Source organism: Pongo abelii, chromosome 7 (genome assembly GCF_028885655.2).
Source record: "Pongo abelii isolate AG06213 chromosome 7, NHGRI_mPonAbe1-v2.0_pri, whole genome shotgun sequence".
Taxonomy (NCBI): Eukaryota; Metazoa; Chordata; class Mammalia; order Primates; family Hominidae; genus Pongo; species Pongo abelii.
The window spans coordinates 96,096-121,254 of NC_071992.2; the positions used below are offsets into that span (position 1 = coordinate 96,096).

A 25,159-nucleotide genomic window follows, 5' to 3' on the forward strand; every position below is an offset into this window, starting at 1 on the left:
TTAATTTGCATTTCCCTAGTAACATATCATGTGGAGCATCCTTTTCATATGCTTGTTTGTCATCTTTATGAATTTTAATTCAGTTTCCAACATTCTTAAAGGAAAAAAGAAGATTTTCAGCTAAAGTTTTCTGGTAAATTGAAGATGTAACACATATCTATTCATATGGAAAGTGATGTCACCTCTGAAACATAGATAATTCTCAAGGAGAAGTTTCCACGGAGGACACAGCACAGCGAGCTCCGAGTATTCTAGCTTTCGCCAATTGTGAGAGGCTCCTGTAGGTTAAAGGCAGAATATGGTTAAGAAAACCACAGGGAAAAGGGGCATTCTCCAGTCTCTTCGTAAAGAAATTGGAGTCTAGAATAAAATGTGCCCCTTTGTTAAAATATTACTGCTCAAGAGGTAGAAATATATAAAATGTATATATCATATATATATAATACACACGCACAGCAAAAAAAATACGGTTCCAAATTCATTCAAACTGGTTCCGTACTGTGCTTCAATTCTCATGTCAGATGCTGGGTTGGAAGGATTTTGGGTGTCATGTAATCTGAAGCCTAATGATCCAAACAGATTGAACGTTAAGTCAGTAAGAATTTCTTATTGCTTTTTATAGGATGTTTACTGATTTGAAAACAGAATGTTTTTTAAGAGAAAGAAGTTAAGTGCCACACATTTCAATTTAAAATGTGAGATGAAGTATATTTCCTTGCCAATAGACACAAAAACATGTAGCTTTTTTCTTTTTCCACAGACTTTATAGAGCAGATCCATTATTTCTGTGGAAATCCCTGGTGTGCCTGTTGATGGAATAAACAGTGAGCTCAGAGCACCTTGCCGCTCCCTGGCCACAGGCGTTCCTCAGCTTCCCGTGGCTCTGGGGTGTGTCCAGGTCCTGTAGCCCCCAACAGATGCCTTCTGCTCCTCAGGCTCCATGCTCGGCACACTGTGTTCCAACTCTGGTCCTGTAAAGCTCCTCTTCTCTTAATTCCACTGACCATTTTTGTCTCTTTCCTCTTCACATTTGTTGATAGTTCCCTGCACATGAATGCCAGCCTCTTTTTCTCCAACAGTTAAGAGATGCCCAGGTTTCCCAGCCACTGCAAAGGGGCCCTGCGTGAGGCAGGCAGCGCATCTATCCTGTCTTGGAATCAGATGACCTGGCTCCAATTCAGCCACTCACGAGAACTGTGGAAGCACTTACCTTACTTCAGCTCTTCAAGCTTCAATCTGCCCCGACAGTGGAGTGGACATAATTTAAGAGACGACGTGCCTCTGGTGCCTGCTCCATGCTGGACATGGTCTCAGCTGCTGGGGATGGCAGAGAGGAAGGCAGAGCTCACCCAGGAGGCCAGGCCATGCAGGGCTGTGGGCCACTGTTAGGGGCAGGGGCTTGATTCTGTGGGTGACAGGATTTCATTGCTGGGTTTTGAGCAAGGGAATGCTATGATGGTATTTACCTTTCTCAGGCTCAGGCTGCAGTGTGGAGAGTGGAGGAGGGGAGACAGCAGGAGGCCTGGTAGCATGGGGCTGCCAAGCTCCTGTGGAAGGGACAATGATGCTTGGGCCCAGTATAGCAATGAGGCGATCGACAACCTGTCCAGTTTGGAATGTGTGTTGAGTGTAGAGGCATCAAGGCTCACCGGATGTCAGGAGGTGTGGGTTTAAAGAAAGTTCCTAAGTCTGGGCCGCGAGCAGCCCGATAAATGCGGTGTCAGTTTCTACAGTGAGGAACAGAGCAGGGAGAGAAGTCAAAAGTTCTGATTTGAACCAGACTTCCAAGTGGAGATGTCCTACAAGAAGTTGGATATGTGAGCCCAGAGAACAGGGCTGAGTATATAAATCTGTGAATCCACCAGCATGATGACTCCTGGGACGGCGGGATGTGGCCTAGGGAGGCACAGAGGAAAGGCAGCTCCGTACACTGGAGCTTTCCAAAGTGTGCAGTCCGGGAGAGAAGGGTCCAGCTGTGTGGCAACGAGACAAGGAAAGTCAGAAAGGTGGTGCCTTGGAAGCCAAGTGAAAAAACTGTTCACAGAAAAATATTTCAAATGTTGGTTCCTGAAAGGTTAGCAAAAGTGTCCAAGTGAGACTTCATCTCTACAAAAAAAAAAAAAAAAAAAAAAAAAAAGCCAGGCATTGGGGTGCATGCCTGTAGTACCAGCTACTCAGAAGGCTGAGATGGGAGGATCGCTTGAGCCGGGGAGATTGAGGCTGCAGTGAGCTATGATCACACCACTGAACTGCAGCCTCGGTGTTAGAGCAAGACCCTGTCTCAAAATAAAAATAAAAAAAAAAGTGTCCAAACACTGTTGAGAGGACAAAGAAGGTGAAGAGTGAGGTTTTTGAATGGATTTTGCAAAATGGACATTAATGGAAACTTTGTAAAGAGCAGTTCCTTTTGAACCCTAGAGTTGGAGGCAAACAGAGAGAGTGAGAAGTGGCTAAATGCAGAAAGGAGGACGGGCAGCTCTCTTGGGGGTTTACGGTAACAGAGGAGAAGAACGGGCTGGTATCTGGAGGTGGGTGCATGAGCACCAGAGAGGAAAGTCAGGTTTTCTGTTGCTTTTTGTTTGGTTGGCTGATTTTTGTTTACTTTGGTTTTGGATGGAGAGTAGCATATTTACATATTGATGGGTTGATAACTCTGGGTTATGAAAAGATCTCATTAATGGATATGGAATACCTAGTCGTGCGAGACATTGAGTAAATGCTGGCTGTTGTTTTCATCACTGTCACCTTTTTCTAAGCCTCTCTTCACACGTTCTGGCTTATTCCAGTTTGAGTTAGAGCACTGTTGTATGAGCTACATTTCTGGTTTTATCAAACACTACATTATTCTACACTATTTCTCACATGGGCCTTTGCTTCTGGGTTTGGTACAAACTCCTGGATGGCAAATTCTGTGCCTTGTCCACTGCCCACCCTGCAATACCTGGCGTTGTGCTAGCTCACAGTTTGAATTCAAATCAGCTGCAAAACTGCACCCAAGAGTCATCTGGAGGAAAGCGTTGCTTGCTCTTGGAGCATGCAGACCCAATCTGATGGGGCAGATGCCGTGTCTTCAACTCCCTCTGTCCCAAGGAGGGGTAGGAGGAGGAGTGGCACAGGCAGCTGTTGTACCTCCCTGTGAACAGAAACCCCAGTGGCGGAGTTCGGATTTCTGTAGCTGGACACATTCTTGGCCTCAAACTGCACTGCAATCACAGCCATTTGGCTCCAAGTTCTGAAAGGGTGGCTTGTGAAAAAATAACTCTAGAGAGAAATTAAAGCTCAACTTCCAAGAGATTTCTAGTCTGTGTATTTGTGTTTTATCCCCAGTTGATGGTACCTGGAAGACCAAAAGGAAGGCAGCTTCATGTCTGAGAGTAAGCACCGACTTGGAAGTCTAAAAGGCACCATGCATGAGCCCCGTCTCCCATCCTCAAACATTTGAGGCCCCTGCACATGGCACCCAATAGCGTCCTCTTCTCAGGAGGAGAAACCACCACATGATGTGCAGACATGGAGACACATTTCCCTCAAGTGTGTGCAACGGAGGTTGGAGCACTAAAGCCCTAAAGTTACAGCCAGAGGTGTGGACAACGCAAGGCCAAAGCCTTGACAGTCTGCTTTTTCATCTAGCGCTAAACAAAGGAGAATATAGTTCAGTGCAAGAGAAACTTTGAAGCCAATAAAATAGCAGGAAAAATGGAAAATAAGAGGAGGGCCAGGTAATTTAGGATATATTTTAAGTTTTACAGCAGAAACAGACACAAAAACCTGAGAAAGACAAGTACAAATTTAAATGAGAAAATGAAAGCACATTGTTTGTTTTCAGGATACCTAAGATAATGACACAAGAATGAAAATGAGTTCATTTCTACAATTACATGAATCGACCAAATGGGCGTTAATGTCTGCGTATTATACATCTTGTCCCCTCTGAAGATCTGTCCTCATTTCTCCTCCCTCTTTCAGAGTCTCCATTATTTTCCTCTAGAGATTGGCATTCAAGGCCCACGGCTCTGAATCAGAAGTTGCTGTAATTAGGGTGTATCCATGGTAATGATAACAAGGGCTAATACTAATCCCTCCTTCTTCCGTCTTCCTTTCCTTTTCTGACTCTTGTCCCCAGGGTCCCCATCCTACTCATGTGTGCACACACACGTGCACACACACACACACAGGTGCACACAAGCACTCTTAGGACATCCACAAGAGGGTGGGCACCCATGCAGAGCGGCCTTGCCACCCCCAGAGCAGATGGCCAGCCACACGTCAACACCAGAAAGGCTCATATCCTTCTGAAATGTAGGACTCTCTGTTGTGAATCTAATAGAATATCGACATGTGGACACCACAGTTCAGCCAGATTCTCTTGAAAGTGTCTCTGCTGATAGAGGTCCACAATGCCATACTCATGTTTAGAAGCCTGAGATATTTGGACTGTGCATTCGGCTGAATTGTGTCCTGCCAAAGTCCTGTGTTGAAGCCGTAACCCTTAATGTGGCTGTCTTTGGAAATGGGGTCTTCAAACAGGCGATGAAGGTTAGGTGAGACCACAAAGGAGGGTCCTGATCCAATGGGAGTGACGTCCCCAGGAGAAGGCGAAGGGACGTCAGGGATGCGTGTGCAGAGGGAAGAACATGTGAGAGCACGGGAGGACATCAGGGATGTGAGTGTAGAGGGAGGGCCACGTGAGGACATAGGAGGATGTCAGGGATGTGAGTGCAGAGAGAGGACCACGTGAGGGCTCGGGAGGACATCAGGGATGTGCGAGTAGAGGGAGGACTACATGAGAGCACGGGAGGACATCAGGGATGCAAGTGCAGGGGGAGGACCACGTGAGGACATAGGATGATGTCTGGGATTCGAGTGCAGAGAGAGGACCACGTGAGGGCACAGGAGGACATCATGGATGCAAGCGCAGTGGGAGGACCTCGTGAGGACATAGGAGGATGTCTGGGATTCGAGTGCAGAGAGAGGAACATGTGAGGACATGGGAAGATGTCAGGGATGTGAGTGCAGGGGGAGGACCATGTGAGGACATAGGAGGACGTCAGGGATGTGAGTGCAGGGGGAGGACCATGTGAGGACATAGGAGGATGTCTGGGATGTGAGTGCAGGGGCAGGATCACGTGAGGACATAGGAGGATGTCAGGGATGTGAGTGCAGGGGGAGGACCACGTGAGGACATAGCAGGATGTCTGGGATGTGAGTGCAGAGAGAGGAACATGTGAGGACATAGGAGGATGTCTGATATGCGTGTGCAGAGGGAGGACCACATGAAAACATGGGAGAAGATGTCGTCTGCAAGCCAGGGAGAGGCCTCAGGAGGACCAGCCCTGCCACACCTTGCTCTGGGACTGCCACCCCCCAGTACCCTAGGAGAACACATTCCTGTTGGTGAAGCTGCCAAGGCCGTGCTGCTGCATCGGGGCCTCTTGTTGACAGACTGCAGAGCAACGATACCAGTGGTAGCCTCCACGTAAACTCTCTAAACGGATTTTGTTTTCTATCCTCATTTTTCCTGCCTTGTCTTTCAAGAGGCTTCCTTTACCTTCACTCTGTGGGTTCGTTTCTAAATACAGAGGAGGAATGCAGGCAAGGGAGTACCAAGCCAAGCCATCTTTTTAAAAGATAAAAAGGGCACATTTTTCTTCCTTCCTGAGCAACTCATACACCAAATATGTACAGAACACCTGTAAATGGTAGAGGATTCGGATATTTTTAAAGCACAAAACCTACTCTCGAAGAACATACAACTGCTGAGTGGTAACAAAGTTTTGGCTGCTATAGCTGCTAAAAATAGAGTTGTCATAACCTAAAACTAAAAATAAAGAAACACATCAATGATCAAACACATCAGTGATCAAACATGCTTGATGGCCTTCATTTGCATACGGTCATGACAAGCCCGCTAGGAGGTGTCAGAATGCTTGGGTGTTAGCCCTGCCCCCTGAGGAACTCATGATAACGGTGTTCACAGCACGCTGCGGTTGCTCACATTGCAGTTCATAAGGCATTTTCTCACACGCCACCTAAACTCTTCTGCGGGGCAGCTGGGGCAGGCACCGCCTTTCTATTTCTCAGGTGTGAAAACTGAGGGTCTCAAAGAGGCAAGCACTTGCCAAAGTCACACAGCAAGCAAGGACAAATGAGAGGGAGGCGTCTCCAACCAGGCGCAGGCCGGCAGATGTGGGCCCGGGAGCGCCACTTACCCTCAGGTCTGTGGCAGGGGTCAGACAAGTGACAGCCACACGAGAGGCCATCCTCTTGGGGTTGAGGAGAGAGGCCACTCTCCTCTGGGGCGGTCTTGAAACACGTCTCCGTACAGGGTGGGCAGAGAGGAGAGGGAGACCTTCTCAGAGCAGGGAGGTGCACGCCGTCACCAGGAGCTGGCCAAGAGGCTCACCAGAGCTGTGGTGGAGGCCGTGCAGACTGTGCGGCCGGGCTGGAACCTGGTTTCATAGAAACAACAGGGAGAAAACAGAGTTCTGAGCTGGAGAGGTTCATGGCCAGACGCGCCGCACAGGTGGGTGGTGGGCCAAAGGCTACAGTGGCCAGGAAATGCTGGGAGGGGACAGTGAGGAAAGGGGATGTCCCAGGGCCGTTCATGCTTGTGACCACAAAGAAGAGATGGCTGGGCCAGGCTCCCCCTTAGCAGGTCTCGTAGCAGTTATGCAGGTGCGATCATCAGTTGATTGAAGAGCTCTCAGGTGAAAAGACACAGAACAGTTCCCTTGTCGTTGGTGCCAGGGTGGGTTTTTATCTCAAAGAAGGCCCGTGCCCTACAGCTGGGAAATGCCATTCCCTTCACTGCTGCTTCTGCATTTAAAAGTCCTATCAGTGCTAATGGAACTCACAAATGCCTCACGCAGGGGAAAACACACTGCATGAATAGGGATAGCAATTTATAGGACTGATTGAACTCAAAGGCATTGAGATTACATCCTGCAGAAAGAGGCTGGCATACAATCCAAAAACTGGCCTAGTTAGGTGGCATTCAGAATGAACATCAGAAGTAGCCTGTATTTTTGCCTCAGTCAGCCTCTGCATATTCTTTTTCTTAAAAGCTTAAAGCAAACAGAAGGACACACTCAGTCCTAAAGGTTCTTTGTGGCCCAAGATGTTCTGGCATGAGAACTGCCCTATGCCAGGAGGGAAATGTTCCAGGAAAGGAGGTGCTGGTGGTTTTCAGCCACAGGAATGAGCTCCTTGTGACACCCAATCCTGGGGAATTGTGTGACCCCAGAATAAGTTTCCAAGGACAGGGATGTCACTTGGGTAAGGCATACCAATTCTCCAACTGTGAACACATGTCCGCTTTTCCAACCTCAGCCAAAGGAGGCTGCAGCTCTGGTCGGGCTCTAACATGTGCATGGCTGTCATGGATGCCCATGTGTGCCTGGGCAATAGACAAGGAGGGTGTGCCTTGCTGGCCCTTTTTGTGGTGCCCTGGCTAGCCCAACACCCATTGTACAGAGGAGGGTGCTGAGGCCTGTGGAAGTTACTGCAAGGTCACCAGCCCTTGCCTCTGGAGGAATCCGTGTGGTCCCAGGTCTCAATCTGCACACGTTGTATCTCCTCCTCAGGGGAGGTTTCCCACCCCCTCTGAACACAGTGAAAAATGAGTGTGGTTGAAAGCACTGGCCTCAGTCCATGTTCCCTGATAGACATGGCCACATCTGTCAATCTAACCTTTCGGCACAGCACCTGCAAGAAACCAAGGCCCAGGCTGCAAAGAAAGGACGTGACAGAGCCTGGGCGCCGCTGCCTTCATGGGAGCCTGCGTGTGCGGGTGATACTGATGTGGCTCCTCACATCCTGTAGGTGAAGCTGGAACTCTGAGGCTTCACCATCCCTGGTTCCCCACTTCCCCAGTTTTAATGCTGTCCTCTCTCCCCACCCCTGCAAACACATCCTATGATCTAATTTAGCATTTTTCAATTTATTCACAAAATCATTTATTGCTCATGAAGGGATCAAGATCCACGCTCACAAGCATTATTCCGGTTTACACAGCATCTTCTCGCTTCTGTGACAGATTCACTTAGGATTGTACACCTTCTCAGATTGTGTTTCCTTCTCATACAATGTCCAAACACCACTTCTCTATCTGGTGAGCTCCTAGTCATACTTCAAAGCCCAATCCAAATGCTACCGACTCTGAAACCTTCCACTACCCAACCCTGTAAGCAGAGCTGCTGTTCCCACAGCCGTTTGCCGTATAACTGATTATATTTGTATTTTTGTATTATATTTGTATATTCCAGATATTTGCTCACATCTTTTTCCCGCATTAGGTAGTGTTGCATGCCACAGCACCAGCACCAAGTGTGGCTCGTAATGTGCTTGCTCTTTATCCAAGGAAAGAGGCATGAAAGAGGCACAACACTAATGAGAGAAGCATTTCATTGGACTGTGTAGTAAAACCTAAGTACAGCTGTCCTAGGGAACAAGCCAAGGGAATCTGCCCTCCCCTCCCTCACTTCCAAACAGAACTGGCAACTGCAGGTGCACCCCTTCCTCTTCTTCATAAGGGCCCTTGGTTTTTCTTTGGAAGTCATTCCTCTCTGACAGTCTGAGCATTAATTTGGATGGGGAGGCTCCAACCTTGTGTTTTCAGGGTAGGCACAGAACCTGGGACTACCCTAGGAGAGTTATCCATCCCCTGGCCTCTGAGATTGGTGCAAGACGGCTCCTGACCCCAGCAAGACCAGCATGTTACCCCAAATTTTGCCAGAAGTCTTGAGGGAAAGTCCTCTCTGATATACTGGCTGCAAAGCATCATGCAAGCCCTGAGCTTTGTTACAACTGTGCAGAGAAAACCATCTTAGAGATGAAGCCCACACAGAGAAAGCAGAGTCAAAGATGGAGACAAATTTCCAGATGTTGCTGAGCACCTGGATCCAGCCATGCCTGATGCTCACACTGGGACTTTTGGTTACTTATCCTAAGCCATTTTGAACTGGGCTTCAGCCTCCATTGCCACATAAAGTGTCCTGGTCATTCCCCATGAATCTCCATATCAGAGGGGAACCAGCACCATAGTCAGGCAGCATGGAAGACGGTGCTCAGGGAAGAGATAGAGGAGTTTCTGCTGCAGGGTCCTTGTCATCCTGCAGACCCAGGTCTAGGGAGGACAGACACCCAGCATGGTCAGGGCATTCTGCAGACCCAGGTCTAGGGAGGACAGACACCCAGCATGGTCAGGGCATTCTGCAGATCCAGGTCTAGGGAGGACAGACACCCAGCATGGTCAGGGCATTCTGCAGACCCAGGTCTAGGGAGGACAGACACCCAGCATGGTCAGGGCATTCTGCAGACCCAGGTCTAGGGAGGACAGACACCCAGCATGGTCAGGGCATTCTGCAGACACAGGTCTAGGGAGGACAGGCACCCAGCATGGTCAGGGCATTCTGCAGACCCAGGTCTAGGGAGGAAAGACACCCAGCATGATCAGGGCATTCTGGGCAGAGGAACTGATCATCAGCCCCTCAGCCACCACAGAGGGAATGAGTAAGGGAGTCACCAAACAGCAGAAGCAAGAAAGCATCATATGCCTTTGCCTTCACAAGGTCCAGCCTCCACCCATTGTGACAATGATAACGCCGACTCAGAGGAGATGTGGAGAGGGCTCTGGCTCCACTTCTGCTGCTCTGTGCCCATGCTGAGAGGTGCAGCTTCTGGAATAGCTGCCATTTCCATGCCCCCTTGTTTATCTTTTGTTGTCAGATTACAATATTTCTGATAGCTGGCCGAAATTCGACATTTCAGTCTGCTGACTTTTGAACCTAACTGGTAGCATTCAGTGAAGTTATGATGCTCAGTCTATCATCCTTCTCTCTCTCCATCTCTCTATCAATCATCTATTATCCATCCATCTATCATCTATCTACTATCTACCTTATCTACTATCAGTTATCTATCATCCATCCATCATCCATCTATTTATCTAGCATCTCTATCTACTATCCACCTATCTACCATCTATCAATCATCTATCATCCATCCATCCATCTATCATCCATCTATCATCATCTCTATCTACCATCTACTTATCACATCTATCTACTATCTACATATCATCTATCATTATCTATCTATCATCTATCTACTATCTACCTATCATCTATCAATCAAGTATCATCCATCCATCATCCATCTATTTATCTATCTATAATCTATCTACTATCTACCTATCATCTATCAATGATCTATCATCTGTCTATCAATCATCTATATACTGTCAACCTATCTACTATCTATCAATTAATTACCAATATCTGTCATCTACCTATCCATAAATCAACTATGTATCTATCATCTATCCATCTTCACGTGCACACATATGCACATACACAAATATATGTACATGATGTGTGTGTGTATACTCACACACACGCATATAAAGGAAATTCTTATTTCTTATTTTCAGCATCTCCTCCCTGATCAGTGTTTGAGCTGTCCAGGAGATGCATGGCTGCTCGAAGGGTCTCAGAGCCAGTTTGACTGCCCCTACACCCAGTTCTCTCCACATTTTAATGTGACATGACAGAAGAAAACAGTCATTTACTTTAATAAATTCTCCTCAGCAAAATGAGAGATTACATTAAGATCGAAGCAGCCAGGGCCACCACCCTGGGTGAAAACAATTACATTGATTGCTATGGGGAGATTAGAAACTCTTACAGAGGGCTAAGAAGAAAAGTCAGCTTAAAACGTCCACATTCAAGAGTTAAGTTAGTACTTACAAAGGGCAGGGAACTGTCTAAGGCCACGAACACAAGCATAGGGGGCATCTGGGCATCAGCGCCAGGCCAGCGAGTAGAGAAGTCTGGCTTGGAGAGTACAAAACAGGCGCGATGTCTGAAGTGCATTGTGCCGCTGAGGAGAGAGGCCATTTCTCTGTCTCCTGTCTGAAGAGAAGGAGGAAGTAAAAGTTGAAAAACAACAGGAATGAATTCAGTGGCAAGACCAGCCGGTGCCACTGATGATCAGGCCTGAGGTTAAAAGATTAACCCCCCACTCTAAACACATGTGCTCTCAATCTATCATGACCTTTTCACGTGGAACCCTTAGAGTTGTAAACCCTTAAAAGGGTCAGGAACTCAGTCTTCGGAGAGTTCGGTTCTTGAGACTTGAGTCCGCTGAAGCTCCCGGCCGAATAAAACCAAATCGTTCCATAACCCGGTGTCTGAGGGGTTTTGTCCGCAGCTCATCCTGCTACACCACCAAGAAGTGCCAAGAAGGAAAAGGGCCTCTGGCCCGTGGGTGTTGGGCAGAGTCAGAGAAGGTGGGCTGGAGAACCAAAGAGGGCCCGTGGCACTGACATTAGCAGGCGCAGGGAGGATGTCTCGCTCCTGGAGCCTAGAATAGGAAGGATGACTGGGGAGCTGGGAGGGATGGAGGGCGGGCATTTGACGTGGACAGGACTTCTGCCTTCAAAGAAGGGCATGTCTTTAGGTTCCCTGATAAATTCAACTTCTCCTGTGCTCAGCCTACAGCAAAAAGAAGGTGGAGCCAGGTGCAGTGGCTCCTGCCTGGAATCCCAGCATTTTGGGAGGCCAAGGCGGGAGGATTGTTTGAGCCCAGGAGCCCAAGACCAGCCTGGGCAACATAGTGAGACCTTGTTGCTACAAAAAAGTTTAAAAATTAGCTGGGCACAGTGGCATGTGCCTGTGGTCCCAGCTACTCAGGAAGCTGAGGTGGGAGGATCGCTTGAGCCCCTGGAGGTGGAGGTTGTAGTGAGCCAAGGTTGTACCACTGCACTGCAGCCTGGGCGAAGAGCAAGACCCTGTCTCCAAAAAAAAAAAAAAAAAATGGTAGTGATGATTCTAGCACCTTCTTCAGGTTTCTTTAGATTCCTGGTTCTACCTGCATGGAGCATTTTGTATGGCAGGAAATTTTTTCTTCTTGTAATAAACAATACACAGGAAATTGTGGAATGAAATGAAGCCCAAGTTATTCTGTTGACAAAAGCAGCATTTTAGTTAATTTTCAGATAAGATTTCTCAGCCCTCTACTGTGAATTTGCCTTTCTGATTGTTGGAGATAATGAAACAGGTCATAAAACCTTCTTTAAGGGTATTATATCATTTGTCTTCAATGTCATACAATTCTAGAAATCAAAGCTGAAAAGAAACTAAGACGATTTGTAGACAATTTCATAGGTGTAGTAGAGGTGTGTTTAATAACTCAGGCTGCAATTCTGAAGGGAAATGTAGATATTTCCAATAAGAGTCCACCTTGTTGAAGGTATGGGGCAAGGGGCACTTGCAGACACTATTCATGGGTTAATTGATGAAAGCTTCGTGGAAATCAATATGTCAATCAAGAGCCATGATACACATTGACTTTTCGATGTAGGAATTTTAGTTTTTAGGAAACTAGACTAAGGAAATAATTAGAAATATAAATATTCTTCTACAAAGATATTCATGACGGTATTATTATAATGGAAATTATTGAAAATATGTGAATCCAAAATGATGAAATAGTTAAATAACAAATGATATATAAATGCAATGAAATGTTATATAGTCATTAAAATTACTGTTGTGAAAAATTTTTATCGGCTGGAAAAATATTTATAAAGAAATATTAAGTGAAATGTTGAGAAATATATATAACTTTACATAAAATATATTAGCCATGCAAATACATGAATGTACGCTTTTTGTGGATAGACATAAATATTGCTAGAGAAAGAATAGAACAGAATCCATCAACACATTAACTACACATTTTTCTAAGTTACAGGTATCTTAGTGTTCTAGGTGTAGGTTATTAAAATTTCCTTCTCTGTACTTTCTAAAATTTTAATAATAAGAATATCCTTTTAAATAATTTTTTTAACTTGAATATCTCACATGATCACCTGAAGTCCCCATTTTCTCAACTTAATAGAGAACTTAACCGACCTCTTCTTATTCCTTTTTTTCTATTCTGGCGCACACAGTGGATGGAAGATGGCATTGAAAGAGCTCTCAAGTCCTCTCCAAGCCTCGCTGTTTATGACGTGATCATGGCAGTGAAGGGACACGGCTCTGGAGTGCTGGGCTCCGTTTGCTCTGCACTCAGCCACCCATCTGGATGGGGTTTCGAATGCTGCCTAGGGCCTGCCTTCTCTCCCACAGGAAGGATGTTTGGCCCCAAACCAGATGCTGAAAGGTTTGGCAGAAGCACCCGATGCCTGGGCTATAACACAGCACGGTGCCCTGGGAGGCTCCATACTCACCTGGCTCAGCACCACCCTCTTCCTTCCCTCCCGCCGGGCTGCCCTCTGGCCTGCATTTCCTGTGCTCTACGGAACTGAAATGACAGGAGCAGCGTTTCAGGACCTCCCCCTTAAAACCCGCTCCTCTGTTCTTATCCACATGGCTTATTACTACTTTCCAGTCTCATCTCCTGTGTTCTCCATGTGACCAGCTTCCAGGCCAGCAGCCCTGTCGCGTGGCATCCCCAGCCCCACCATTCCCGTCACCCACCCGGAGCACCCTTCCCCCGGCCACACGGTGACAGGCTGGGCTGTGAGAGCTTCGGTGGAAACCAGGCCTCCACCACTTCATCTCCCTTCAAGCCACACACAGCTGTTGCAAGTTCTGCATACCTATCATTTTTTAAAAAATCAATTGCTATTTGAGTCAATATCTGAACAATGTATGAAAACAATCCGTTTTGAGGCCCACTTATTTTTAAGCCCAGATGACATCACTCATCCTCGACCACTCTCCTTATTCAGGATACTCAGATTGGAACAGTTCAGCTCCTCAGAAAACAAAACACACTCTTCAATGAGTAAGTTTTACCACCAGAGAATAGATCTTACACCATTGATTATGGAGACTGTTTTAAAAAAAGGAGTTCAAAGAAAGCTTAAACAGCGGTCAGATCACTGCCACCAGTAGGTGGCCTCCAAGAAGCTCCGTTTTCAGTTCTCATTTAAAGGCAGATATTTCTATATGTTAAAAAACCAACCTGTGCTGTATAGTCATATGTTATACACCTAGCTCCCAATTCTAAAACTGACCCCTTAAGAAAAAAAAAAAGAAAAGAAAGAAAAAGGAATTGAATCAGCACAAATCACCAGTGAGACAAAGCTCAATTAACATCATATATGGACATTTTCTCTTTGATATTTAAGTTCCAGAAAATGGCTAAGGTTTCAAAATTAAACTGACATTAGTTTTTATACACTGCTTGTCGCAAGCCATGTACCTGGAGATAGTCACAACTAAAATTTGGGGATGGTGAGGGGGAGAGAGAAAATCAAACTGTGCTTCAAAAACCTTCGCTGGGAAGCTGCTCAGGCCTCTCATTTCCCCTCCGTGCACCTTTCCTGATCCCCGTGGGTCCTGCCCACTTGGTCACTGCTCCTCACAACGCCTCTCCTCCTTTGGTGATTAGGCCTTTCCAAACGAGCGCAGTCAGCACGTTCTCTGTTCATCTTTGCTCCTTGGGCTTTCCCCTGGTAATTGTTCTCCTCAGCCCATAAATATTCTATTTATTATCTCCCTGTTCTTGACCACTTGTTCTGCATTTTATCCATCTTCCTTGTGATTAGAAACCTCAAACAGAATGTCGGTCGTTGGACTCCCAGGCATTTACTTTGCCTCTAAAATAGGCAGAGCTCCACTCCCGTGGGTCCTAATTTTAATCAAATCGGTCGTTTTTTCCGAGCCTCATTGGCTTTGTGCCTCCACTAACGGACTTTTAGCTTGCATGTCTCTACATGGATTATTGTTGCTGCTGGACAGAGCTGATCAGGAAGGAAATTTATTGTACAAGAATGGGAAGAAATTATCGAGTTAACTGATGTGTAAGGGAGGTGTACCTGGAAGATGCTCTTTAATAGGCAATGCATGTGTGGGGATATTTTTAAGTTTTATTGGTAGAAATGAAATATATTGAACACAAATCGAACAAATATGACTTGGTCGTTAACAACATCCCTCTGATTAAGCAGGAGTGCTGCTATGAGAAAGGGCTGTGCCATTCTGCAAGCACACGAGAGTCACTGGGTTTTAGGGTAGTCTCTGTGGAGAATGGTGACTGGACCACCTGGGACAGGGGCTTGAGGCAGGAAGGGGAGCAGACTCCAGAGTTCAAGAGGTGTTTGCATACAGTGCCCTCTTGTTTCCCCTACAGTGTGGCTGTGGCCAGCATTGAGAGCCAAGTGTTCAGGAACTCACGCTGGCCTGCCGGTCCCACCTGACCTGAGAGTGGCGGGCACTCAGCATTTCAGCAAGCTGCTTCCTCCACGATGCCTTTGATCTCTTATTGTTGCTGGGGAGGCTGGAGTCCACCGAAATCGAGTGGGAAGTGTGGTCAGCTGCTACGTCTCTTACCTAGGAGCTTTAGAGGCTCAAGGGCATGACTGGAACAGACTGGAACGCAATGGAAGAGTTTGGATGCAGCATCTGTCCCGCTCCACTGAGCCCCAGGGAGGAAGCCTTGGCCACTGGCTATGCTGAAGAAGGTCCAAGCCGAGTGTGAGGCCAAAGAGCAGAGGCGTCCTCGAAGAGAAGGCCGGGGCTGCAAACCACAGGAGCAGGGCATCCTGAAAAGCAATGGGAGCAAAATCAAGATGCCCAGAGTCTTGGGGCTGTTTCAGAAACCCCAAAAGCAAGAACACGGGGTGTCCAGTGGGTGGAGTCAGCAGTCCCAGTGCCATTTGGAGTTCAGTCACAGAAAGAACTTGCAAATGACAGCACAGCACCGGGCACTTGACCAGGTGGGGGACCTGCATCCCTGAGGTGGCTCAGGGGACAGGACAGAGGCAGGACCTTGGATCCGGGGGTAGGGAGCAGAGCACAGCAGGACAAACCCAAACCCATCTCCATCATTAAGAAAATCCCTAGCAGCTGGGGAAGGAAGAGCGAGAAGGCGAGAGCCAGGCAAGGCTGGCAGTGTCTGGTGCACAGGCTCCCTTTTCACCCTGGTTTATTTGGGATGGAATTTAAAATATTTTTTGCAAGATAGATTTTGAGCTTTAGAGTGAGACAACTATTTCACAAGAACTTTATTTCATTTATAAAAGAGTAGATATGGAGACAAGGCATCTGTGGCCCGTAGTATTTAATGCGCTCGAACACATTTAACTTCCAGGGTAGATCTGATGTCCTCCCTCCACCCGTAACTCCCCTGAAATCTCCTTAGTGTTTACTGGTGCTGTGCTTGCTTTCTCACACCCACCACTTGGCCCTTGTGACTCATCTCATACATGCATCTCAATTCTTAGCGTCCCCGCAGCCCAGACTTTCTGTTGTTTTTTTTTTTTTTATGACAGTGATTAGCATTTATTAGAATAATATTGGGTTAGGGTTCAATTAGAGCATATTAAATTATTTGATGGCCTTTCATGTTGCTCTTCTGATATATTCTTTTTTTTTTTTTTAATTTTTTTTTAATTTTTTTTTATTTATTATTATTATTATTATTATTATTATTATTATTATTATACTTTAGGCTCTATGGTACATGTGCACAACGTGCAGGTAAGTTACATATGTATACATGTGCCATGCTGGTGCACTGCACCCACCAACTCGTCATCTAGCATTAGGTATATCTCCCAATGCTATCCCTCCCCCCTCCCCCCACCCCACAACAGTCCCCAAAGTGTGATGTTCCCCTTCCTGTGTCCATGTGTTCTCATTGTTCAATTCCCACCTATGAGTGAGAATATGCGGTGTTTGGTTTTTTGTTCTTGCGATAGTTTACTGAGAATGATGATTTCCAATTTCATCCATGTCCCTACAAAGGACGTGAACTCATCATTTTTTATGGCTGCATAGTATTCCATGGTGTATATGTGCCACATTTTCTTAATCCAGTCTATCATTTTTGGACATTTGGGTTGGTTCCAAGTCTTTGCTATTGTGAATAATGCCGCAATAAACATACGTGTGCATGTGTCTTTATAGCAGCATGATTTATAGTCCTTTGGGTATATACCCAGTAATGGGATGGCTGGGTCAAATGGAATTTCTAGTTCTAGATCCCTGAGGAATCGCCACACTGACTTCCACAAGGGTTGAACTAGTTTACAGTCCCACCAACAGTGTAAAAGTGTTCCTATTTCTCCACATCCTCTCCAGCACCTGTTGTTTCCTGACTTTTTAATGATTGCCATTCTAACTGGTGTGAGATGGTATCTCATTGTGGTTTTGATTTGCATTTCTCTGATGGCCAGTGATGGTGAGCATTTTTTCATGTGTTTTTTTGGCTGCATAAATGTCTTCTTTTGAGAAGTGTCTGTTCATGTCCTTCGCCCACTTTTTGATGGGGTTGTTTTTTTCTTGTAAATTTGTTGGAGTTCATTGTAGATTCTGGATATCCTCACAGCTGCCCAGCGTGATGGCTGTGTCCAGCCCAGCTGATGGATTGGCCATTTCAACGTGAATCCCAAGCACTCCAGCCTTCCTTTGCAGGTGCCATTTCCCCACCTGGGTTAGTCTACCGAGTTCTCTCCAGCTTTTATCTCCACAGCAGCCTCCCCACATCCCACCAACACAAACATGCAGCACATGCAAGCACAAACACACATGCAAACATGCTTAAATACCATGTACACATGCACACAGGTGTACATGTGTACACACACTACACACACTACACAAACATGAACCCACATATACACACATGCACACCTTGTTGCACACAATACACACACAGACACAGACACACATGCATGCGAACACAGGTACACATGACAACACATACATGTTTGCATTAAACACATGTGCAATACAGATTCATGTACACAAACATATGCTCGTATGTGTGCATACACAATACACAGACACACCCGTACCTCAACCTGCATCAAAGCACATGCATACACAGACACATGTGCAACATGCACAGGTACACACATGCACACATATGCTTTGGAGCTGGGTTCACATGCTGAGTGGATGGTGTGCTCTGCACTAGAAGCCCAAGGCCATGGCCCACTTACCTCAGTGAACCTCACCTGTGCTCCATGTCAGCAACCACACCTGGGTGTCACCTAGAACTGCCCAATTCTGGCCCTGACAACACCACAACCAAGGAAGAGGCACAAGACCCAGGAGACAATGGTGCTGGCTGAGGCCGCCCCTCCCTGAAGGCTCAGAGCCTGCACTTGCTGGATGCTCCATGGCCATGTGAAGCCCAGGGGAGCTGAGCGATGGTACCACAGACCCCAGGAGTGCTCCTCTGGCTTCACATGCACCCAAGCTGTGATTTTTCAGGTAAATATGACTCGGAAGACCTCGGTGTTTGTATGTGATTTGCCTACCTAACGTCGGAGATGGGTATTACTAAATATTTTTGGCTCATCAAATGGTTTAAGGTAATTTCTCAGTAAGATGGCTTGGCTCACATGCCATTTTCAAGAATGCTGAGAAAGGAGAGTGTGCCATCAATCTGTGGAATCGCTTGGTATGCTGTGGAATTCCGTGGTAAGATGGTTTTCAAGGACTGAAGTGCATGGAAGAGGAATGGAAACCTTTGTTGCCTATTCATGTGTTATTTCCAGGTCTCGACCCACCAGTCCCCGCTGCCTCCCTTCGTAGCTCCTCTGGTTCCCATGTGAGTCCCTCCCTTTCCATCCACACGATGCACCGCGTCACTCATCTGCACGCATCTTGCTTTCCAGAGCAGACTAAAAGCCCCTCTGGACACAGAAAGTGCCTCTGTCTCTTTTAATAGCTATTGTACCTTGCAGAGCATGTACATTTTTATTGATGGGTTAATAAATAATTGATTGATGGGGACCGAAACTAATTTTTAAAATTGATTGTCAACTGAAAACCTGTACAAGATATCCCACTGTTTAACAATAGAGAGGAGCTATTGCAGCTGCTGTGACGACTGGCAATGTCCTCTTCTTTACTGCACCTCTAAGAAATCTGCTGGCAAATGACCTCTTGGATACTGTTTCATTAAGGAATTTCTCAATGGATAAAGTTTTTACTATTCTAACAGTATCTTTGTGTCTTTACAGTAGGTGCTGTGTTTGGTTTGGAGGAATTTTATTAGTCTAAAGGACATAATTTCTTCCTTCTAGGAGCTTACAGAGGACTAGAGCATGAGTTACCTGCACAACCCATCACTCTATGGAACCTCCCGTCCTGTGTCCTGAACCCTAGGATTACACACATGTAGTAACATGACTTATTTCCGATACTTAAACAGTTTAGCATCTAGAAGACCATAGAACTATTAGAGAATCTGTTACTGAAAATTAACCTGTCATTTTATGGCAGGATACTGACAGAGTATTTTATCAGGACTGCAACATGGCTGCATTTTTCTCCTCATTACACAAGATGTATCCAAGACATTTTCCCTGTTTCAGGCCATTACTCATCTTGCGCAGCCACTGAGCAAAGCAGGTCGCGGGGTCCTCAACTGTGAAGTGGCGACGTGAGACACACGACCTCCTGTAACCCTTCAGCCTCCAAGAGTCTGGGATTCAGTAGACACAAACTCGCTGTGAAGTATGGGGCCACTCACACAGAGGCGCACAGTCCACCTCACCCTCTGAGGGTGACTTTCCACGGCTGGGACTGGAGGACCCTGGGGCAGATTTAAAAACTATGATCCCAGACGCACAGACCCAGAATAACCACAGTCTGGCTTGTGTTGCTCAGGGGGTGACAAGGGGCACTGGGCAACCCTGCTGGCTGAGACTCAGCCCCAGCCACCTTCCAAGGTTCTAGAATGTTCCAGAACCAAAAAGAGAAGCAGATGGCTACAAGTGAGGGAAATACTATTTCTCAGTGATCATTTACAACCAGCAGCTCCTAAATGCTTTTTAAAAATGTTGACGACTTCACTAACTCAAAGGGACAGTCCTTCCTGGAGGCAGGGAGTGCAGAAAGAGCCGGCAGGGTGCAGCAGCAGTCCTTGCAATAGCAGGAAAATCCCACTTGGACACTTTGTCTGTGCAGATCCACATCTCCATGGAGAAGAAGCCTAACTCCTATGTTTAGATCTGCCTCTGTTTAGCATTCCCTGCACAGCATGACGTGAATGCAGAGGGGGATGACATTTGCTGACAGGTACATCTAAAGACCTATCAAGGAAGAATGGGACTTGCCCTTAGGCCAAGAAGGCCTAGATGCGTCCATCATCCCTGGCCAGCTCTTGTTCTTGGTGTGCCCGCTGAGCAGCATGACGGCAGCCTCCAAGACTTGTTTGCTGAGCAAACACTGCCAAATGTCACTGCTCTGCACGAATCACCGAGTCAGGATCCTTCTCTGAAGGCTTCTCTGCCTACTGAGCACAGAGAAACGAGTTTAAAATCTGCAGACAATTGATTTCAAGTGAAGATAGCTGGTGCTGAAGTGATTCCAAAGTGGTGAGTTTGGGCAGCCTGACCAGCTGCTGCCATGGGGGGCTGTGCAGAGCTGCCTGCCCTGAGGGCTGTGCCTGGCACAGTGAGGCCTCTTCAAAACCATTCTTGTGAAGGCCCTGCTCCTCTCTCAGTACTCCATTTTTATGAACTATTTTGAAGTCAGTGGAAATGTGTTTCTCAGGGCCCTGGCTATGGTTTGAACATATCCCCAAAGTTCAGGTGTTAGAAATTTAACTCCCAATGCAACCATGCTGAGAGGGAGCCTTTAAGAGGTGATGGGGTCACGAAGGCTCTGCCCTGCTGAATGGATTAATGCCATTATCATGGGAGTGGGTTTGTTGTGAAAGTGAAATCAGCCCTTCCTCAGTGTCTCACCACATGGTGCCTTCTGCCATGTTATAAGGCAGCGAGAAGTCCTTGCCAGATGCAGCCCCCTAATCTGGGACTTCCCAGCCTCCAGAAGCATAAGCCAAATAGACTTCTATTGTTTATAAATTACCAAGTCTGTGGTATTCTGTTACAGCAGCAAAAAACAGACTAAGACAGTTGGTCTTCAGAGAGCAGACATTTTCATATTTGAGGATATTTCATCCTTCAGGGATACTTCTCTTATTTTCTCTAAAAATAAGAAAAATAAAAGCCAGATAGGAAGAACAATGAGTGAACACCATACTTTTTCTCACACCCCAAGTGGAAAATATACCTTTCTTAAATAAGTGAGTGAACAGTCCTGGATGGCTTCACAATAGCATGTTGTAGAATCAATGCATTCTTCTTAAAACTGCCTATAAAAATAAAAAAAAAACTATATTCAACAGCTGCAATGCTGTGCTCTTTTATTCCAACCCAATGCTGGAATTACAAGCACAATTCTCCTTTTGCATCCCTCTTGCATTGACCAAAAGTTGAGTTGCAAAATGGAGTGAAAACCATTAAATAATCACCGTATACATTTGTTTTTGAATATTCACTTTTCCACAAAAACGTAGTCTTACCACATCTTTAGCTAATATCCTCTAAAGAAGGTGAACAACTGTAGTCCATGGGAAGTACCTTATGAGGCCTCAGAGTGAAGATGCTGATAAACCTCAATCCTTTCTGCTTCAATGTAAGCCTTTCCGTCTTGAACTATATGTGTTAACAAACAATTGAAGTTTTTTGTTTTTGCTATGAGTTCAGGAGACAGTGAAAGATGGGTACCCCACAGCCTCGTGTCTGGCAGAGTGAAAGGGTGGGCTGGTTCCTGATATACTGATGTTCTCAGGGTCTACAGGTCCCTTTGTGCAAAGCAGCCTGCCCTCCAACGTCCTCTTTCAAGAGCTGTTTGGACCTGAGCTTTCCCAGGCTCTGACCTCCCTCATGCTTGAACGGACACTACAGCCACTTAGATCAGTGTCATCCGATTTGAGAAGTCACACCCCTCAAAGACCCCAAAGACCTGAGAGTCGAGAAATCCTTACCTGAGGGACCGATGTGTAGTTCAGTAAAAACACACTTTTAAGTCGTGAATTAACAGTAAAAAAGAGAAGTATTTTCTTCACAGCATTTAACTTGGAAAGAATTCATCATAAGTGCTATGATGGATTTGAGGTGACTGTCAGTTTGGCAGCAGAAATATGTTTCTCAGACACACATAGTTCCCAAGAATATATCAATGAACCTTATGGGTTCTGAAGACCCCAGTTTAAGAAACACATTTTGATATGGTTACTCTTGTATCCAGGTTCATTTTCTCCAAATAACTATACCTTCATTCATTAATGTGTCATTTCTTTCAGGAACTATTTTCTGAGTCCAAAACATATTTCATAGCACTCTCAAGCTTGAGGTCTGCCTGAACACGCCCCTCCTTATTTTCTTTTGTGACTCTTCATTTCCTATGGAATTAAACCTGAGCTCCTATATGTGGCTTTCGTAATTATCCGAGAGTATTTTCTAGACATTTCCTATTCTGACCCATTGCTGTAGTCCGAAAAGAACCTCATTAGCACACAGCTCTGTCTGTTTACTTGACTTATTCATTTCTTTAGTAACCACTGGCTGCATTCTAATTTCTGCAGAGAACTGTGGCAGGCACTTCCTGGGGTTCAAAGAAAAATTCAGCAGAGTCCTCCTTCATGACAGACCCTGCCATCAACACTGGAAATCTCCCTGCAGAGGGCTTATTGTCTAATGTAACACTGTGCTTAGGGCCACAGGATTTGGAATCAGATCTGTGTGAATTTGAGTCCCAGTTCTGCCACTTAACAAGTAGTCACACAATCACTTACCCGCCCCTGAGCCCCAATGTTTCCATCTGCCCAAGAGTGGGTGAATCCCATTGCGTTGTTGCAAGCATCATCTGAGAACCAAGGTAACGAACTGGTGGCCGATCCAAGGCAGGCACTCAATCGTAGGATTTTAAGGGCCACAGATACGGGAATGAAGAACTCCATAGAAGATAATGATGGAAACTGATAGAAGTGAGTGAGATGTTAGTTTGGAGGGAAAGGAAACCTTCACAACACCATGTCTTAGCAGGATCACCCTTCCTTCTTTGCAGCCATTCAAATTCCGTGAGGGACCAGCCCAGGTTGCTCATGTCCTAGGGTCCTTCCTGAGCATTTCAGACCTGGGTGCATCCCGCACTCACACTCAGTTCCTACCTTGTGCCCGGCCCTGCCATCAGCCCAGAGAGCCATAGTAAGACTCACCATTTCCTTTGAAAGTCTCGTGGGCTATCTTTCTGTCCTCTCACCTCACCCTCTGACCTCCCAGATTCAGCCCGTGTGCCAGGGCTTCTCAGCCCTCTCTGTGGGTGGTGGAGAAACACATCCCCTTCTCTACCTCACTATCTCGGGAACACAGTCCTTTCCCCCTTGCCAATTATACTCTGGGGCCAGAACCCAAATAGTCTATGAATCTCTACCACTCAGTTTAGCCTCTCCCTCAGTGTGTTTCAAGGAACACTAATCTTACAAAATGTTCCCAGAAGAAACTGTTTCTGAGGCCAACTAATTATGGGAAACATGGCTCTCCGTATCATCCTCTTGGAGATTTAATGTTTTGACTATGAGAAATCTTGCAGTAAGGAAGCTTGTTGATATTTGCCTAACCCAGCATTTCCCAAACTCACTTGTCCATGGAACCCTCCTGCAAGGGACAGCTGTGCACAATCCACACGGCCAGGGCTCCACCGGGCATGTTCTTCGGGTATGTTCTGGGAAATGTGCCGTATGTAGCTTTGTTCTGTTTCCACTTTTGTTAGCTTCGATGGCAAGAAGATTGAAGGCGCCCTGAGATAAGTGACTTTGTTTTGAATTGTTTAGTAATAATAATAGCTAATTCGTAATTCTAAACACCAGATGGGCATATAGTAGTGCCCCTTGACACTCAGTGCCCCTTGACAGCTCAGCCTCCCTGGAGTGATCATTTTTCAGATCTCGAATTTACCTGACTCATACAAATATCATTTGGCTTTGGCTGTATGCATGCCTGGCCTCATTGCTTTGGTGTATTTTTAAATAAACGATTTTTAGAGCAGTTTTAGATTCAGAGCAAAGCTGAGCAGAAAGTACAGAGATTTCCCACATGCCCACCTCCCCACATGCATAGCCTCCCCCATTATCAACATCCCCCACCAGAGTGATGCATTTGTTACAGTCCATGAACCTCCATTGACACACTATCGTCACCCAGAGTCCACAGCTCACATCAGGGTTCACCGCTGGTGCTGTACATTCTATAGGTTTGGGAAAACATATAGTGGCATGAACTCATCATTACAGTATCACACAGAGTAGATCGTCTGCCTTAAAGATCCCCTGTTCTCCACCTGTTCATCCTTCCCCACACCACCAGGCCTTATCTTTCACTGTGTCCATAATTCTGCTTTTTTCCAGGATGTCCTGTAGTTGGAAGCACACAGGGTGTAGCCTTTTCAGACTGGCTTCTTTCACTCATTTATGCATTTAAAGTTCCCCCATATTTTTTCACGGCTTGATACCTCATTTCTTTTTGCGTTGAATAATATTCCACTGCCTGGACACATCACAGCTTATCCATTCATCTACTGAAGGACATATCACAGTTTATCCATTCATCTACTGAAGGACATCTTGGTTGATTCTGAGTTTGGGTGATTATGCATAAAAACAAATAAGCTTCCATAAACATCCATGGGCGGGTGTTTGTACGGATGTAAGCTTTGGTGCATTTTTGGTGTGTGCTCTTGAAAACTGGGCTGACAGTTATCTGAACCAAGCCTGGAGAGCAGGACGTGCCCTGGCTGGCCCTCACCTGGTTCTGAACAATGAGAGGCATTTTGACCCCCTACACCTCAGGAATGTGACTTCTAGAGTGAGGCTCGGCCTGGCCTGAGGCTGACTGAATTATCTAGCTCTTAACTTAGGAGTGTCTGAAGGCAAAGAGAGATAGGAATAGGCAAATAGCACTTGCTTCCTAGCAAGAAATTGCAGCAGGTAAGTTTGGAGTATAGAAAGAGGAAAGATGGTTTTATGTGTTTCTTTAAGCAACTCTCCAAAGATTACAAACTTTCATGAGAATAAGTGAATTTTCTGGTTCAGAGATTGCAGTTCAAATCTGTTCTACCTTGTAGGCAATTTGATCCATGCCGAACAGAAATGTAATAGAGGAACGGAAGGGCACTAGCTTAAGTCACGACTTGGATTAAATTGAGAAATTCAGGTCTTGTTGTTAGAAAGTATGGCTCCCATCTCATAAACAATTCTGAATCTGCAGCCTCCAAGCCCCGACCCGGGCCTGTCCTTAAGTGAGTTTGTTCCCATCAGAGACTCATTGCAAAGCTTTTGGGGGACA

General features: G+C 46.0%; 1 long non-coding RNA gene across 2 annotated transcripts in view; it reads right to left on the minus strand.

The window, feature by feature from the left end:
• Positions 1 to 5,868: 5,868 nt before the first annotated feature.
• Positions 5,869 to 25,159, minus strand: part of LOC129060860 (uncharacterized) — a 30,065-nt gene continuing 10,774 nt past the window's right edge. The window contains exons 2-7 of one of the 2 annotated variants that reach the window (XR_008527715.2): positions 23,457 to 23,616; positions 22,612 to 22,794; positions 21,045 to 21,126; positions 15,342 to 15,553; positions 10,746 to 10,910; positions 5,869 to 6,449 (exon numbers count right to left, since the gene is read on the minus strand). This is a non-coding gene — a long non-coding RNA (uncharacterized LOC129060860). The remainder of the gene's footprint in view (positions 6,450 to 10,745; positions 10,911 to 15,341; positions 15,554 to 21,044; positions 21,127 to 22,611; positions 22,795 to 23,456; positions 23,617 to 25,159) is intronic. The other variant, XR_008527716.2, reaches the window with a different exon arrangement.